The sequence below is a fragment of the Nicotiana tabacum genome, chromosome 22, assembly GCF_000715075.1.
Source record: "Nicotiana tabacum cultivar K326 chromosome 22, ASM71507v2, whole genome shotgun sequence".
Taxonomy (NCBI): domain Eukaryota; kingdom Viridiplantae; phylum Streptophyta; class Magnoliopsida; order Solanales; family Solanaceae; genus Nicotiana; species Nicotiana tabacum.
In genome coordinates this window covers 231,896,077-231,913,993 of record NC_134101.1, presented here as the reverse complement: position 1 = coordinate 231,913,993, position 17,917 = coordinate 231,896,077, and the positions used below count along the sequence as shown (strand labels likewise).

Genomic DNA, 17,917 nt, shown 5'->3' with positions numbered 1-17,917 from the left:
CAGTTAGAGGATATGATGATCTCAAATCCGTAGAAGTCAAATTCCATTGTTGACATGGTTATGATGCCTGATCCCATGCTAGATATTCTAATCATTTTATCTCAACTCCAATGAGAAGTCTGTTCTTGATTCTCATTTTATGATATATTGTTATTAAGGTGTAGTACACTTAGTTCTTCGTCAAAACTACCTATAAGCGAATTTCACACTATTTAAGATATAATTAGCTGTGATTTCTCGAAATGTTTAAAACTTTAAAATTTGGTGATCACTAATTTAATATTGTATCAAATCAGATATAGGTGCTGGTTCAAGTCCCACTATAATCTATTGTCAGCAAAAAAAAATAAAAAGAGTGACATATTTTTTCATCAAAAGATTCAAGCCAACACTCAGTAGACATTCAAAATATAATTAAATAAATTAAAGTATATTTTTCTTAATAATTTATACGAGTAGAGGTGATAGTAGAATTCAACACATTCACCTATTGCAAAAATAGCACGGGCTAGTTAGTTTTCGGACTGATTATTGAAAAATAGCTAGCATTTGCAAAGCCAGAGAAAAATAGCCACTATTTTGCTGCAACACGAAAAGTTCCAGCATAATATACTGGAGATTGGTGTACCTATGTATGAACTTCCAGTATATTATGCTGGAGTATTTTCCGGATTTTGAATAGTGTTTTCGTTCAGATTTATCTTTATATGAAAAGTGGCTAAGTTTCGATTATTTTTAAAACAATGACTATTTTTAAAGGGAAATTTTCATAAAGCACTATCTTTTAGTAGTAGTTAGCCATCTATAGATACCATTTGTCATATTACGGATTATAGATACATTTTATGTGGGAGATTACATTGTTTTTAAAAGGGAAAGTGAATCAATTAACATAATAGACTCCTAATACAACTCAACAAACTCAATTACAACACACAAATTTTGTGTTTCCTTGTATAAAAAAGATTCTCAACCGAAAAATACCCTAAAAACATAGCAATCTTCAGAGAAATTATATAATACATCTGAATACATAAATTATATTAATTAAAAAAAACTTATGAATACATTCATGGTGTATAGCGAGATAGTGAATACAATGAAATACATAGAATACAGAGGGATACATTGAAATACAAATGAGAAAAAACATGAACTCGGTTACTTCAGCAGCAGAAGCGAACACAGCGCTCACGCCGATCATGATGATGTCACTTCTCCTAGTTGTGATAAACATGACCTCCGTTACTTCAGCAGCGAAAGCGAACACATCGCTCACGCCGTTCATGATGATGTCGTTTCTCCTAGTTTTTCCGATCTCGTTTTCGGTTATCCTGAAAACAATGGCCAAAGCGATCTCGATTGGTATCGTAATGTATTGGCGTCCTGTATTACTAAGGCATGGGAAGTGTTTTCATGTGCAAAATCGAATAAATCGATACTCCAGAGGAATGTAATGGCATATTTGAGAAATTTTGGTTACAATGCGGCGGTATGCAAGACAAAATGGGAGAGTTCCGGTGGACTTGGCAGTCGTCGGATGCGGGAGCCGAAGCAATTTCAGAGGAGGAGATCGGAAATTTTAACGGAATGGGGAAAGAGAATGGGACGTATCAAAGTAGAGAGAGAAAGAAAATAGTGTAACCGATTAGCGTATTTAGTGGCTTAGGGCTAGGAGGTAACCAAAATTAAATATTTTGCTATAAACCTTAAAAGGTATCTATAGAATATAATTTTTTTAAATGGTATTTATTTAAATTAAATAAGATATTTACCTTTGCTACGGGAAGTAAAAATTTAAATGACGACCTGTAAATCGACCTATTTTTGAATTTCTCCCTCACCTATTAGGAGAAGAAGTGTCGGGCTTGGTACTGCAAGCTCGGTCATCTTCTAAACTTGTTTCATTTCAGGCCCAGGTAACATATATACATGGGTTTTACACTTGAGCCCAAGTTATCAATGAAGAATTCATTGAGAGATTGATGGGAGAAATTTAAAAATAGCTAGATTTATAACTGATTATTCAAAAATAACTCAATTTCAAAAGTAATCGAAATTTAGTCAATTTTTATGTAAAGATAAATTTGAGCGAAAATACTATTCAAAGCCCGAAAAATATGCCCGTATATTATACTGGAGTTCCAGCATAAGTATGCTTGAACTCCAACATATTATACGGGAGTTCCAGGATAACTATGCTGGAACTCTAGCATAATATGTTGGAGTTCCAGCATAAGTGCACTAGAACTCCAGCATAATATACTGGAGTTCCAGCAAGTATAAATGTCCAATATAATATATTGGAGTTTGGAGCACCGGTGCTCCAGTCTCTCGTATATTATATAGGAGTCAGCAAAGTATACCGGTCCAGTCTCCCGTATAAGTATGCTTGAACTCCTGTATATTATGCGGGACCGGTCTCTGTTGCGGTAAAATAGTGGCTATTTTTCATTAACTTCGTAAACAGTGGCTATTTTTAAATGACCAGTCCGAAAACTGGCTATACCGTGCTATTTTAACGAGATTGATTCAATAGCGACTTTTTGTTCTTAAAATATTATCCCAAAATTGATAATATTACAGAAATGACCCCATATGTATAGATGCACATTTAATGAAATAAATTATATAAGATTGAGCGACAGAGATGACAGAAAAAGCAACCAAAATTAATTCAAGATTGGTCTGGAAAAAAGATGATACAACTAATTAAAATGCATGAAGATGCTCCATAAACATTTTCCAAGTAAATCAATTCAAGATTGCCATGCACAAATTATGACAAATTAGTTGATAGAGTTGTCATAATTTCAAAGTTACGAATCACGAAGAGAAAAAAATATGTTTCACATAGGCAGCAGACAAGTTTATGACAACCCAGTATGATTTCATTCTTTATTCAAAAACTCTACTGAATTGTTATGATTTTCAGTTTTCAATAATAATACCTCATAAAAAGTTTTCACTAATGGCACTTCATTAATCTGATTTAACGTGGAAATGGGATAATGTAAAACTTTATTAATTAAGAGACTTTATCAATAGTATTATTCTATTTAATCTACCGTATTATTTTACAAACTCTACCGCCAGATTGCCATAATTTTTAGATTTGACTAATGCTACCTTTTCGAATTTATTTTATTTACTCAATCGATACAAATTCTACCACATTATCATGATTTTTAGTTTTCACTAATTAAGGCTACCTGATTAAACTTAGTGCGTTTACTCTACGTGATTGTCATAATTGTTTTTGGCAAAAAAGGTAGACTTTTAATTATATACATTGATCATATCACTATTGAGCTAATTAGCAAATCTCGTAGAATTCTCTGCCAAATGTATTCTACCTTATTTACATGAAAGGCGCAAAGACATAATTAAGCTTTAGATTATTGCATAAATAGTTGGTTTAATTCATTGTTTACGTTTTCCATTTGGTATATATAAATTATACACTAATTATATATGATTATACATGACAATATACATATTAGATATAAATATACATATATTATACATCCATCAATTATTTTTAGTTTAAGTGGTTGGATAATTCGTGGAAACAGCTTCTTGCAGAAATGCAGGGTAAGGCTGAATGCAATAGACCCTTGTGGTCCGGCCCTTCCCCGGACCCCGCACATAGTGGGAGCTTAGTTCACCAGGCTGCCCTTTGTTTTTGATTTCGGTCAAAGCTTATTTTAGAAGAACTCAGGTTACTAATAATCGAATAGAAATAAGAATAATTGACAAATAATAACTGAATATAATGCAAAGTAAATCAATGCATTTCAGTAGTATTTCGTGTCCTTACAAATGACCAGTCTTCTCCTTTTATAGCTACCTCTAGGTAATACGTTTTGTTTCTGTCATAATTGAGCCATTATTGACAATTAATGGCATTTAATGGAATATTACAATTGGTAATCATATTTGATTCAATACTGATTCTCTAACGTTTTCCGTATTTAATGCCTAACAATACGTATCTATACCTATTTTGCTATCAGATTCATTCTCTTCAATCGTAAAGAAGTTCGAGCATTTATCCTTCTTGTTTTCCCTGAATATCTGCCCGTGCCTGTTGAAGCTCATGCCTATTTGATTATTCTTTGCCAGCTATCATCCTTTGACCGGTCCACGTGTCATGACGTGTCATCTTACAATGAATTCCATATATGAACTTAATTTTTTCCAATACTGATAGTCCCCCCACTTGCCATTTATTCATCAATAGAATATTTGGGAAGTGGATCTCATTTAAAGCGGGAATATTTTCCGCTATTAACTCTTCTCTGGAACTGTCGCTTCATCTGTCACTTCCATTTAATGCCTATGACACGTGGCATCTCCTGGTTGATTCTGCAATCTTTCAACATCTTTTAAGGCTTTTTTATAGCTTCACCAATTACGAATAACAGTTCTCATTATGACGTTTCCATCATTGTGCCTTTTCTTTGACGGTTGGTTCTGACTATAAATATAATTTTTACCTTTGTCTTTTTTACAAAAAGTTTAGAGTATTCAATTATGTTTTTCTTCTTCCTCGTACTACTATGTCTTCTTCAAACCCTAACACTCAGAGAGTCCCCATTGTTGACAACTTTCCTCTTGCTCCTGTTAGAAGTAGGAGAGGAGGAAGACTTCGTAGTTTAGGGTCTTCATCTTCTCGAGGTCCTTCTGTTCCTTCGACGAGTTCTACTCTACCTTCTAGAACCAGAGGCTCTCTTTCTCAAAGATCTTCATCTAGGACTAAAGAACCCACTGAACCTTTTCGTGAACCTTTAATGGATGAAATTGTTCCTGCTGAATTATCTTTTTACAATGATAGAGAGTCCATCAGAAACCAAATGTCTTCATTAGATCGTGCTGACATTTACTCGACTCAGATCATTAAAGGTCTGATTTTTGTAGTTCGTAGAGATTGACATTGGAGTCATGACTTCCCCATTATAATCCCCAATGCAAACCAAAGAATCACTTCTTATTTAACTAGGTTTTCTTTTGTTTATACATACCCTTTCACGTTGAATTTTAAACATGCTATTGATCCTGTTATCATCGAATTCTGTCGCTTTTTCGATGTTTGCTTAAGACAAATTGGCCCCATCGTGTGGAGGGTTGTTGCTTGCTTGAGGCATTTGGTCAACATGGCTAGAATGCCTTTTACGTTCTTTCATTTGATCCATCTATATTCTCCCAAACTTTTTCGTCAAGGAATCTTTACTTTAGTAGCGAGAAGTAAAAGAGCTCTGGTCAGTCCAGAAGCCGATAAGGACCGTAACTGGTATGCCAGATTTGTTACTGCCCCCACTATTGATTTAGTGGGTGACGAGAATGTTCCCTTTCCTGAGAAGTGAAATTTTGCACGTGAGTTTTCTTTTTATAACTTTCTCATACCTCTTTCTCAATTTTGATGGTCGCCATTTAATTTCCTCTTCTTTTTCAGCAACCGTGGGAGTTGTTGATGAAATTTCAATTTCCGTGGTAGGTTAGGAAAGTTGTTAAGTGCTGCTCCAATGGAAGGTAGATCCTGGAAAAACCTTTCTCATCGGTTTGGTTGGAAAGTGAAAACTCACGGTAAGTGTTTTCTATATCTTTTGTATTTCCGTTCACTTCTTTTCTTAGAAATTATTTTGACCCTTCTTTTTGTCAGGGTTTCCCATTCGAGGCATAACCGCTGAGGACGTCGTAGCTTCCAAAATTTCTTTGGAAAGGGCCCAAGAAATAATTTTGGGTTCTTCATCAAAAAGGAAAGCTTCTTCTGGTCAAGACTCTGAAGAAGAGGAAGAACAAGATGGGGGTTCTTTGGGTAAAAGACCACGGGCTAGAAGACGCATTATTTCAGATGATGAAGCATCTCCCCCTCGTTCTGTTTCTCTAACCGAGCATGTTGAGGCTACCTTGGTGATTTTTGATGATGATCCCCCCGCGACTGCTCGTGATTCTATTGATCAACTTTTTACTCGCTTGGTTTGATAATGAATGTTTGGGTCCAGTTTCTGATGAAGTGCCCCTTGCCTCATTTTCCATGTCTGTCCCTGTGACATCTTCTCTACCAGCCGTGACTGTTGCCGTTGCTGCTCCACCCCAGGCTATTTTGAATCCTTCCACTGTTCCTCCTACAATTGTTCAACACACTGAGGTTGGTTCTTTAAGTGGAAGTGAAGTTATGAAACAAGTTATCATCGAGGTTCCTGCCAATGGTAATCTTTTGAGAAAATCAGGAGGGGCTGATGTGTGATTGAAACCCCTAATTGGTCCAATCGAGAGACCCAAGCTTGAGAGCCACAACTCTTCCATTATGGTTCTTACCCTCTCTCTCTCTCTCTCTCTCTCTCTCTCTCTCTCTCTCTCTCTTTCTCTCTATCTCTCTCTCTCAACCTCGTTGGTACAAAAATGATGAAGAGGGTTTCCCACACGGAGCAATTAATGTATTAGTATCAAATTGAAGCAGACAACTGGAGAGAACAATATGAAAGCCTTCAAATTGGCATAGAAGAGTTAGAAGAAAGCAAGTGCACCTTAGAGCTGCAGTTGAGGGTTTTAACTTCAGAGTTGGCGGTTGAAAAAGCTTCCTCAAACCAAGCTGGTAAATATAAGAATTTTCTCGAAACATCTTTTTTCGAGCAACTCTCCAAGTCTAGTAAAGAGATCAGAGAGTTGAAGGCTCTCTTAAGTGAGAAAGAAATGTATGCCGGTGAACTTGTAAAAACTCTGACTCAGACTCAAGAAGACCTCCGGGAGTCTTCTGATAAGGTTCGTTCCTTAGAAAATTCACGTGCTTCTCTTCAAACTTCTTATGATTCTGCCTTGGCTGAGAATGAAAAGCTTAAAAGTGAAATTGCTGAATGGGAGAAAGATTACGAAATTCTTGAGGATAAGACCGCAATTGAAGTGAGTTGGGCATTTTTAAATACTCGCCATGATACCCTTGTGGAAGTTAGCGAAAAGAACTTTAACTTGGAAGCTGAGTTAGCTAAAATAAGAGAAACTATTGAAAAGACTCAGCAAGGCCAAGACTTTCCCTCTCCCGTGGCTGAAACTTCTGAACATATTGAAGATGATATAGGTATGGTGAGTGTTCCAACTCCTTCAAGTCAACTTGAGTCTACTGCTGTTGATGACCCTGCTTTGGTTCCTTCTTCAACTCTTCAGTGACAAGTTTATGATATGTGACTCCCTTTTTTTGGTGGAATGTGGTTATAACCCTTGGTCCCATTTGAGGGTTTGTTGAAAACATCAAGTCCCCAGACCTTTTTTCGGGACGTTTTGTATAAGTGACTCATAGTTTATGACTAAGTTCATACTTAGTCTAAACTTTTCAATATTAAGAAGTTTTCTATTTTAACTTAGTTATTTTGAACTTCTGTTTTGCTCATTCTTGCCTTTATATTTAAGGACTTATTAAATAATTTGCACTTTTATTTCATAAAATACTTTCTTAACTTCATGAATGTTTAAATTAATCATGAATTTTATAAAAGAGGGCCCTTTTAAATTCGACACTTAATGAAGAAGACGTCTCAACTTCATAATGGTGTAAATGTACGATAAAAGAAATAGGAATATACATGTTTCTTGAAATAACTTTGATAAAGTTTTCATTTGAACTTTGTCAAGTTTTAAATAACATCTTTACATGTATTTAAATGATTTCTATAACTTTCTCGTAACTGTTTTCTTTACAACAGATTTGAAAAAAGAAAACAAAACACAAGGTTTTATTTATAACCTGTTTCTGTACACTGCCTTTAACCTAACTATGATAAGGTTTTCTTTGGCTTTATGTTATTGGCTCGTAACTTTTCTCTGCACTTGACTCATTCAATGAGTAAACTTCTCGGGCTTTGACTTGAACTTTGATTATTTCTCAATCTTTTTTGCCTTCTTTATACATATGTCTATGTATATTATATAGTCCCCCAAGTGTTTGAGCTTTGAAGTATGAAGTCTCGGGCACTTGATTACTCCTCTTATTTGGTCCTTTTCCTGAAAAAGGAATAAAACATACGGGACTCGGAGATACGATTATAGATGAAGACTGCTTAACCCGTCTTAATTTCTATCAGAATAGTTGTAACCCTAGACCGGGAATTTATTCTCTTTCACGTGCCTTGTAGGTCGTGATTCATCATTTAGTAAGGGTTAGCTTTTTGCCTATCATCTAAAATCGTTTGTAAAACTTTAACAATTCAAAAATAAAATTTTAAAATGAGGATACCTGACCGTGAGTACTTCTTAGAAATAATATCTCTTCAGGTGAACGACATTCCAATGTGAAGGTAATATCTTGACATCCATTGTTTCCAGCTCGTATGCTCCTTTTCCTGCGATATTGTGAATCTTATAAGGTCCTTCCCAAGTTGGACTTAATTTTCCCGCGTTAGCCGCTCTTGTGGACTGAAAAACCTTCTTGAGTACGAAGTCCCCAGTCTTGAAATATCTTAGGCGAGCTTTCCGATTATAATATCGTTCCATGACTTGTTTATGTGCTGCCATCCTTATTAATGCAGCTTCCCTTTTTCCTTCAAGTAGATCAAAGTTTAGTCGCATTTCTTTTTCATTGGATTCCTCAGTCGCTTGTGTATATATCGTGCTAGGTTCCCCTATCTCCACTGGGATCAATGCTTCAGCTCCGAACACTAGTGAAAACGGTGTTTCACCAGTGCTTGTTTTTGCTATTGTGCGGTATGCCCATAAAACACTAGGTAGCAATTCTGGCCAATTACATTTGGATTCTTCCAACCGTTTTTTTAAATTGTTTATAATGACTTTATTCATCGATTCAGCTTGTCCATTACCCACCGGATGGTAAGGCATTGAAGTAATCCTTTTGATCTGTCAACTTTGAAAAAATTCTGTGATTTGAGCGCCTATAAATTGCGGGCCATTATCACATACAATTTTCTTTGGTACACCGAATCGACATATGATATTTTGCCAAATGAAATCTCTGACCTCATTTTCTTGTACTTGTTTAAAATCACCTACTTCTACCCATTTAGTAAAGTAATCGGTAAGACTAGCAAAAAATTTACCTTGCCTTTTGCTTGTGGTAGTGGACCTACAATGTCCATCCTCCATTTCATAAAAGGCCACGGTGCAACAACTGGATGTAGCAACTCCACAGGTCTATACATGTTGTTACCGTATCTTTGGCACTTATCACATTTAGCCACGAAATTTTCTGCTTCTTCTTCCATTTTAGGCCAATAATAGCCTGCCCTAATCATGATTTTTACTAATGATCTTCCTCTTGTGTGATTTCTATAATGCCCCTCGTGTATTTCTCTCATTACATATTCTGTTTGAGAAGGCCCGAGGCATCTTGCTAAGGGACCACCGAACATCTTACGATAAAGATTGTCTTGCTTTAAAAAGTACCGAGCAGCCTTTTTACGAAGTGCGTGAGCCTTTTTCTTATCTTCAGGGACGGTTCCATACTGCAACAAAGCGACAATCTCGTTTCTCCAATCCCAGGTTAAGTTATTGAAATTTACCTAATTTTTGTCATGATCGAGTACTGAATGAAACAAATGAATTACAGAAGCATTTTCGTTATTCATCACATCTGCCGCAGATGCGAGATTAGCTAAGGCATCTGCCTCGACATTTTCCTCTCTTGGTATCTGCACAAATTTTCAGGTTTGGAATTGCCTAACCAAATCTCGTACCTTCTCTAAGTACTGTTGCATTCGCGCTTCTCTGGATGTATAAGTCCCTAGCATTTGATTAACTATGAGATGCGAATCGCTTTTTATTACAATTTGATCAATGCCAAGTTCACGTGCCAGTTCTAAACCTACAATCAAAACTTCATACTTTGCCTCATTGTTAGTTATAGGATGACATTTTATGGCTTGTCGAATGGTTTCACCCGTAGGTAGCACCAAAACAATCCCTAAACCTGCCCCTTTTACATTAGATGAGCCATCAGTAAATAAGGTCTAAATTCCCGGATTAGACCCATTGAACACTCGTAGTTCCTTTTCAACTTCTAGTTGTATCCCATGGCTAAAATCAGCCAAAAAATCTACTAACACCTGAGATTTTATCGCGGTTCTAGGTTGATATATGATATCGTATTCACTCAATTCTATTGCCCACCTGGCTAACCTACCTGATAACTCATATTTGTGTAATATATTACACAATGGATAAGTAGTTACTACGGAAATAGGGTGGCATTGAAAATAAGGCCTTAGTTTTCTAGATGTCATGATTAGTGCAAGTGCAAGCTTTTCTAACTGAGGATATCACGTCTCCGCATCTAATAATGATTTTCTAACATAATAAATTGGAGACTATTTACCTTGGTCTTCACGAACTAAAACAACACTCACCGCTACTTCTGAAACAACTAGATAGATAAGTAACCTTTCTCCATCCTTCGATTTTGCGAGCAACAGTGGTTTTGACAGGTATGCTTTCAGGTTTTTGAGTACTTGTTAAAACTCTTCTGAACATTCAAACTGGTCTTGCTTTTTAAGAGGCGAAAAGAATTTAAAACATTTTTCTGACGACTTGAAAATAAATCTTCCCAAGGCTACAATTCTTCCCGTTAGTCTTTGCACCTCTTTCTTATTTGTAAGCTTGTATGGAATTTCTTCAATGGCTTTAATCTGCGTGGGATTTACTTCAATACCACGGTTAGAAACAAGAAAACCCAAAAACTTACCTGATGAAATGTCAAATGCACATTTCTCGAGATTTAGCTTCATATTGAATTTCGTAAGATCTGAAATGTATTAGACAAGTGCGATATATGATCCCCTGATTGTTGAGATTTAACAAGCATATCATCTATGCAGACTTCCATAGTTTTTCCTAAATGTCCTTGGAACATTTTGGTCACCAATCTTTGATACGTGACACCAGCATTTTTGAGACCAAAGGGCATTACTTTATAACAGTAAGTCCCCCTGTCTGTTATAAATGAAGTTTTTTCTTCATCTAGGATATCCATTTTGATCTGATTATACCCTAAATACGCATCTAAAAAGCTTAACAATTCATGTCCTACAGTAGCATCAATCAGTTGATCTATATGTGGTAATGAAAAAGAATCTTTAGGACAAGCTTTGTTAAGGTTGGTATAATCTACACAAACTCGCCATTTGCCATTCTTTTTCGGTAGTACTACAGTATTGGCTAACCAATTAGGATACTTTATCTCGTGGATAGACCCAATTTTTAATAGTTTTTGAACCTTATCTTGACTCGCCTGATTTTTGAAAGTCCCCTACTTTCTCTTCTTTTGTTTGACAGGTGGATACGACGGGTCTTCATTTAACTTGTGAGTCATTACTTCCGGGGGTATTCCTGTTATATCAGAATGGGACCAGGAAAAACAATCCACATTAGTTTTTAAAAATTCAATCAACTCACCTTTCATGTCATGGCTTAAGTTGGCCCCACTGTAGAATTTCCTTTCGGGCCATTGTGCAAATAACTCTACAGCCTCCAGTTCTTCAATCGTTGTTTTAATATTTTCATTTTCTTCTGGTTCTTGAATGGAATCGGGCCTTGAGTCCACATCTGTTCGCCCTTGTTCAGTTGAGGCTTGTGTCGTGGTATCCTTAATTGGATTCTATAATTGCTACTTTTCTTCGTTTTTCGTACTTGAATCTGCTACAGAGTTGATGCTCCTAGATGTCTGTTGATCCCCATGGATTTGACGTATTCCCCATGGTGATGGAAATTTAATAACTTGATGTAAGGTAGACGGAACAACATCCATCTCGTGGATCCACGGTCTTCCGAGAATCATATTGTAAGCCATTTCCATCTCTACCACCTGAAATTTCATATCTTTGACAACCTCTTCTGCAAATATTGTAAGTGTTACCTCCCCTTTTGTCACAACGCGTGAATTGTCGAATCCAGACAAAATATGTGCCTTAGGTACTAGCTTATTTTCAGCTTGCATCTTATTTAGTACTTTTAGCAAAATAATGTTCACGGAACTACCTGGATAAATCAAAACTCGTTTCACATTAGGATCATGTACAAGTAGAGATATTACCAGCGCATCGTTATGTGGAGTTAGCACGCCATCCGCATCTGCATCATCAAATATAATACTTTCTTCCTCCAAAACATGTTGGACCCGCTTCCCGTGGGTAATTATAACTTTGGAAACTTTATTGGCCGTTGTATAATTCACGCCGTTGATTTCTTCACCCCCCGCTTATAACATTAATGGTTCTTTTGGGATAAGGAGATTTAGGGGGATCGTGCCTGTTTTTCATGTAAGCTTGCTTACCTTTTTCACTAAATAATTCGGTGAGATACCCTTGCTTTAATAGGTGGTCGACTTCTCCTTGTAGCAATCTACAATATTTTGTTTTATGACCATGATCGTTGTGGAATTCGCACCAGTGATCAGGGTTACGTCTGTTTGGATTTGATCTCATTTCTTTTGGCCACCACACCTTATCACCCATGCTTCTTAATACGGCTACCAACTCTGAAGTGCTGACATTAAAATTGTAACCACCAAATCTTGCCTTCAAGTTCCAATCATCATCTCGCGTCTCTCGTGTGTTTCGATCATTTCCAAACCTCGATGATGAACCCGACTCTCTATTCCTCGATCTATGATCATACTTTGAATTATCCTGCTTTGATCGTGAGTCTTTTCCTGCTGGGCCCATGTATGGTTCGTATCTATTTTTACCGGACCTTTTTTCGGTTTCTGCACGTCTCGAACTCACCTTCTCCTCTTTATGAGATCGGGAGATAGTGTCTTCTTCTATCCTTAGCTTCGTGCTGTATCTGTTGTAAACATCATTCCAGGTTGTTGCTAGAAATTCACGCAGACTTTTCTTGAGTCGTCTCGTGGATTCTAAGCTTTTCTCATTCTAATTACTGGCAAAAGCCATAGCTGCCCTGTTATTAGGTACGCATGGTAACGTCATTCTTTAACGCTGGAACCTATCCATGAACTCTTTAAGCAGCTCTGAATCTCCTTGCTTGATTTTGAAAATATCTTCCATTCTTTTTTCAACATTTTGAGCTCCCCAATGCGCTTTGATAAATGAATCTGCAAGCTAAGCAAAAGAATTTACAAAATTTTTGGGTAAGAGAGAATACATGTTAATGCTCCTTTGATGAGTGTTTCACCGAATTTCTTGACCAACACTGATTCAATTTCTTGTTTAGTTAAATCGTTGCCTTTCACATCGGTTGTGAATGCATTCATGTGGTCTCGTGGATCAGCTGTGCTATCATACGTTGGGATATCAGGCATCTTGAACTTCTTCGGGATTGGAACAGGAGCAACACTAGGCTTCTATGTTGTTGTGAGTATTTATCCATGTCTATTCCTTTGATCACAGGCAGTACTCTAGGTATTTGCTCTATGCGATCGCTTTGCTCCTTGAGCTGCTTCTGCAAGGTTAGAACTTAATTTTGTAAATCAAAATTAACTATATTATCTGGTTCGCCATCATGAGACTCGCTAGGAGTTCCACCAGTGCCTGAATTAACAAGCCCAGAACGTGGGTTTTCCAAAGTATTATGATTCGGAGTTGATGTTGGTGGTGCAACTAGTAACTGGCTGGTAAAAGCCCGGAGAGCATTACTGACTTGCTGAGCAATTAGATTCTTTAGAGCATCATCGAGTGCTTGTTCGTTCGCAACTCCAGCATTTTTATTCGCCTCCAATCCGTTTTGGTTTGCAACCCCGTTATTTGTTTCAGAGCCATCTGGAGTTCCCTATCGTGACTGTCGTTGTGAATCACGCAGTGAGGGAAGTGGGATCCTGTCATTTGCATCATTCTCCTGACGTTGAGGATCTTGGGGTGGTAAATTGTGTTGGTTATTGTCATTGACATTCGACATGATCATTTTTTTGATGAAGGATTTGACTAAGAAAGTAAATGATTATCAGATCCACGGCAACGACGCCAATTTGTTTAACCAAAATTTGGGATTTCGGTCAAAGCTTATTTTAAAAGAACTCAGGTTACTAATAATCGAATAAAAATAAGAATAATTGACAAATAATAACTGAATATAATGCAAAGTAAATCAATGTATTTCAATAGTATTTCGTGTCCTTACAAATGACCAGTCTTCTCCTTTTATAACTACCTCTAGGTAATATGTTTTATTTCTGTCATAATTGAGCCATTATTGACAATTAATGACATTTAATGTAACGTTACAATTGGTAATCATATTTGATTCATTACTGATTCTCTAACGTTTTCCGTATTTAATGCCTAACAATACGTATCTATATCTTTTTTGCTATCAGATTCATTCTCTTCGATCGTAAAGAAGTTCGAGCATTTATCTTTCTTGTTTTCCCTGAATATCTGCTCGTGCCTGTTGAAGCTCGTGCCTCTTTGATTATTCTTTGCCAGCTATCATCCTTTGGCCGGTCCACGTGTCATGGCGTGTCATCTTACAATGAATTTCATATATGAACTTAATTTTTCCCAATACACCGAGCTGCCTTTTTAAACGGTTGGGTAATTGTAATTTTAATCTGCCAATACATGAATGTAATTGGAAAAGCAAAGAAAACAAAGAAGAATTAATCTACATAGCTCTCCATTCTATTGCTTAAACTAAAAATAGTTATAAATATATATATATATATTAAATCTATGTATTATACATAAATGTATACCGATTATAAAAAATAAACAGTACATTTGACCAATTATTTGTGTAAAGATCTCGAAACAAAAAGATAGAGAATTCATATGAGAATTGAGATCCCTATCGTACGCTGCATATGCTACACTAGCACAACTTACAAAAAAAAAATACTTCTTCTGTTTCAGTTTATGAATCTATTTCCGTTTTAGTCCGTGCCAAAAAGAATGACCTCTTTCCCTATTTGGAAACAATTTACCTTTATGCAATGATTTATAGCCACACAAAATATACGTGCCTCATTTTATACCACAAATTCAAAAGTCTTCTATCTTTTCTTAAACTTCGTGTCCAGTCAAATAGGTTCACATAAATTGAAACGGAGGGGTAGTAGTCTTCTGCATGATATATATAAAAAAAACTTATTTCAACCATTAGTCAACTGACGAGGAGACAAGATCCATTGATCCAATCTAACCATTATAAAACCCGAAAATATATAATACTAATACTAATAATATTAAATAGTAATAAAATGGAAGCTACTTCGAAATCTTGCCAATCCGTTAAGAAAGCTACAAGGGAACGAAATATTTTAAGATTCACTCCCTTTGCTAATTTCTAATTAAGAATTGGATCCACTATTTAATCTTACTATAGCATATGATCAATTTTTTAACCGAGTCTAAGCTCTGTCCACTAACATTCCGCCCTGTAAACAAATATTAGCTCAGTTATAATATAGTTAGTGCAAAAAAAAAAATTATATTATCAATATGATTTAACTTGTTAAAAAATTATATTTAAACCTAAAATGTTTCCCATCCAATCGCTTAACTAAAATAATTGGCGGATGTATATTATATAGATAAATATATGTATATATGTAACCTTCATATAATTAGTATATATATTCTTTGTATAGCGACTAAAAAGAAGTAAACAGTGAATCCGGTTGGCTATTTATGTAAAGCTCTCATTAATTAAATAGGAAGTTTCCATACTACCTGAAAACTTGCTAAGTTCCTGCACCATACTTAACAACAACAACAACAACAACAATAACCCAGTATAATCCCACTTAGTGGGGCTGGGGAGGGTAGTGTGTACGCAGACCTTACCCCTACCCTAGGGTAGAGAGACTGTTTCCAAATAGACCCCCGGCATCCTTCCCTCCAAGAACTTCCCACATTGCTCTTGGGGAGACTCGAACTCACAACCTCTCGGTTGGAAGTGGGGGTTGCTTACCATCAGAGCAACCCCTCTTGTCTTCCATCAGAGCAACCCCTCTTGTCTTACCATACTTAACTACATGTCTACATATCATTCTTTAACCAAATAAACAAAATTATTAAAACTTGCCGACGCTCTCTAGATCTATGCATGCATTTATTATTTCCCAATACTTCAACTCTTTTCTTTTTATATATAATACCACTAACCACTGTATAATCATAAACCCTAATAAACAAAAGTGAGCTATTAGTAGTAGTAGTAATAAACCCTAGAAAACAGAAAGCTAATTAAGATCAGAGAAATGGCAGTTAAGGGTTTGAGTTTAGCCATTTTGTTGGTTTGTATTGTTGTGGCTTCTAGTGTCAATGGAGCTTTTGGAGAAGCAATTAATTTTCAGGAAGCTTTGGTTCATTGCAATGGTGGTGTTGAAAATCAAAATTGCTGTAAAGCACTGAATGCTGCTGTACAAAAGGAGCGTTATTGCTGGTCTTCTATTTTTGGACAGATTTTCATTGCTGATCTCTTCAAGTGTGGTGTTATGCCACATTGTTGAGTAAGTTACACTATGTGTGTGTTTTGTATGATCAAAATGTTTTCCTGAAAAATATTTTTTTCGTAAAATAAGTGATTTTTTATTTTTATTTTTTATATGTTTAGTTACATGGGCGTATCGGTCGCTGGGAGGATCTCATGGAGCACGTAAATCCATGCTCCCCTGCGTATCTGGGAGGGTGAGGGTTCTATGGAGCATCGTGAACCCATGCTCACCTCTTATATCATATTGTTATACTTTTTAAAAATAATTAAATATATGTGTGTGCACCTAAGTTCAAAGTATCATGCAATGTGATGGTTATTGGTGCACTTCGCTAAGTAAAATTATGAATTCAAATCTTATATCAATCTTGTTATTAACTAAGATTTTTTTTTTTGGTTTATTCTTTCAAAATTTTCACACACTGAAATTTCTGATCTTCTTTTGACAACGTAAAATCTTATATGATTAAATGAAATGTGTATATTAAAACTAGTAGGAGTGAATAATGTAGCATATAGTCAATGATTTTAACTAATTCCAATATTTTTTCCACGAAGTATAAATATAGATGTAAAAAAATTCTATTAAATAAATAAATTTTGAACTTATAGTTCTAAAAGTGTAATAATAAGAACTAAAGATTGAACCCGTAAAATTTATATTATGGATTCACCTCTTCGTAAATCCTGGATCCGCTTCTATTTAGTTAGTAAGCAAAAAATATCGTACCAAGCACGTTTATTTTTCTCTAAACAAACACTAAGGACGACGAAATGGATGCATTTGGGATTGTATCCCTCAAAAATTCTAATTGCACCATATATACCGTTATCTTTATACGTAACTTACATGCAGGTGTTTATTGTTGGATTGCAGGTACTTAATGGATTAGTCAAGGTTCGTCTAATAAGAGAGAAACTACCTTGGTGTTTCGACCTTTGATTTTCTACAATATCTTATAGAGAGAAAAGAAAATTCGTCTTGTGGTTCCCTATATTACCTCAATATTACTTGTAACGTTTTTTTTGTGCAACTTTATGATGAACGAATATATGTTCGATGCTAATTGCAAGGAATACTATGTCTCAAATTATCTTAGTTCTTTTTTTTTTCCTTTACTCCTTTAGCTTATCAGAAGGCTTGTCACGATCCGGAATTTCCACCGTCGAGATCGTGATGGCGCCTAATATTTTACTTGCTAGGCAAGCCAACGATAGAGATCATTAAGCTAAATTCTTAAGCTTTCAGTGATAAACATCAAATAAGCCATAATAAGGTAAACTAAAAAAGAGCATAAATCCATAACAACTTTAATACTTATACACAACTACCCAGAATCTGGTGTCACAATCCACGAACTACTAAGATTTAGCTACAAGTAAGATGTCTGAAGGAAATACAACTATTTCGATACAAATGAAACAGTAAAAGAAATGCATAGAAGGGGACCCCAGGGCCTGCGGACGGCAACAGGACTACCTTGGATCTTCTGTCGAACAAGTCTAGCTGCTAAACTCGAGGACA

General features: G+C 35.9%; 1 long non-coding RNA gene across 1 annotated transcript; it reads left to right on the top strand.

The window, feature by feature from the left end:
- Positions 1 to 16,031: 16,031 nt before the first annotated feature.
- Positions 16,032 to 17,491, top strand: LOC107808868 (uncharacterized). Its single transcript, XR_001653281.2, has 2 exons — positions 16,032 to 16,408; positions 17,270 to 17,491. It is a non-coding gene; the product is annotated as an uncharacterized LOC107808868 (long non-coding RNA).
- The last annotated feature ends 426 nt before the right edge of the window (positions 17,492 to 17,917 follow it).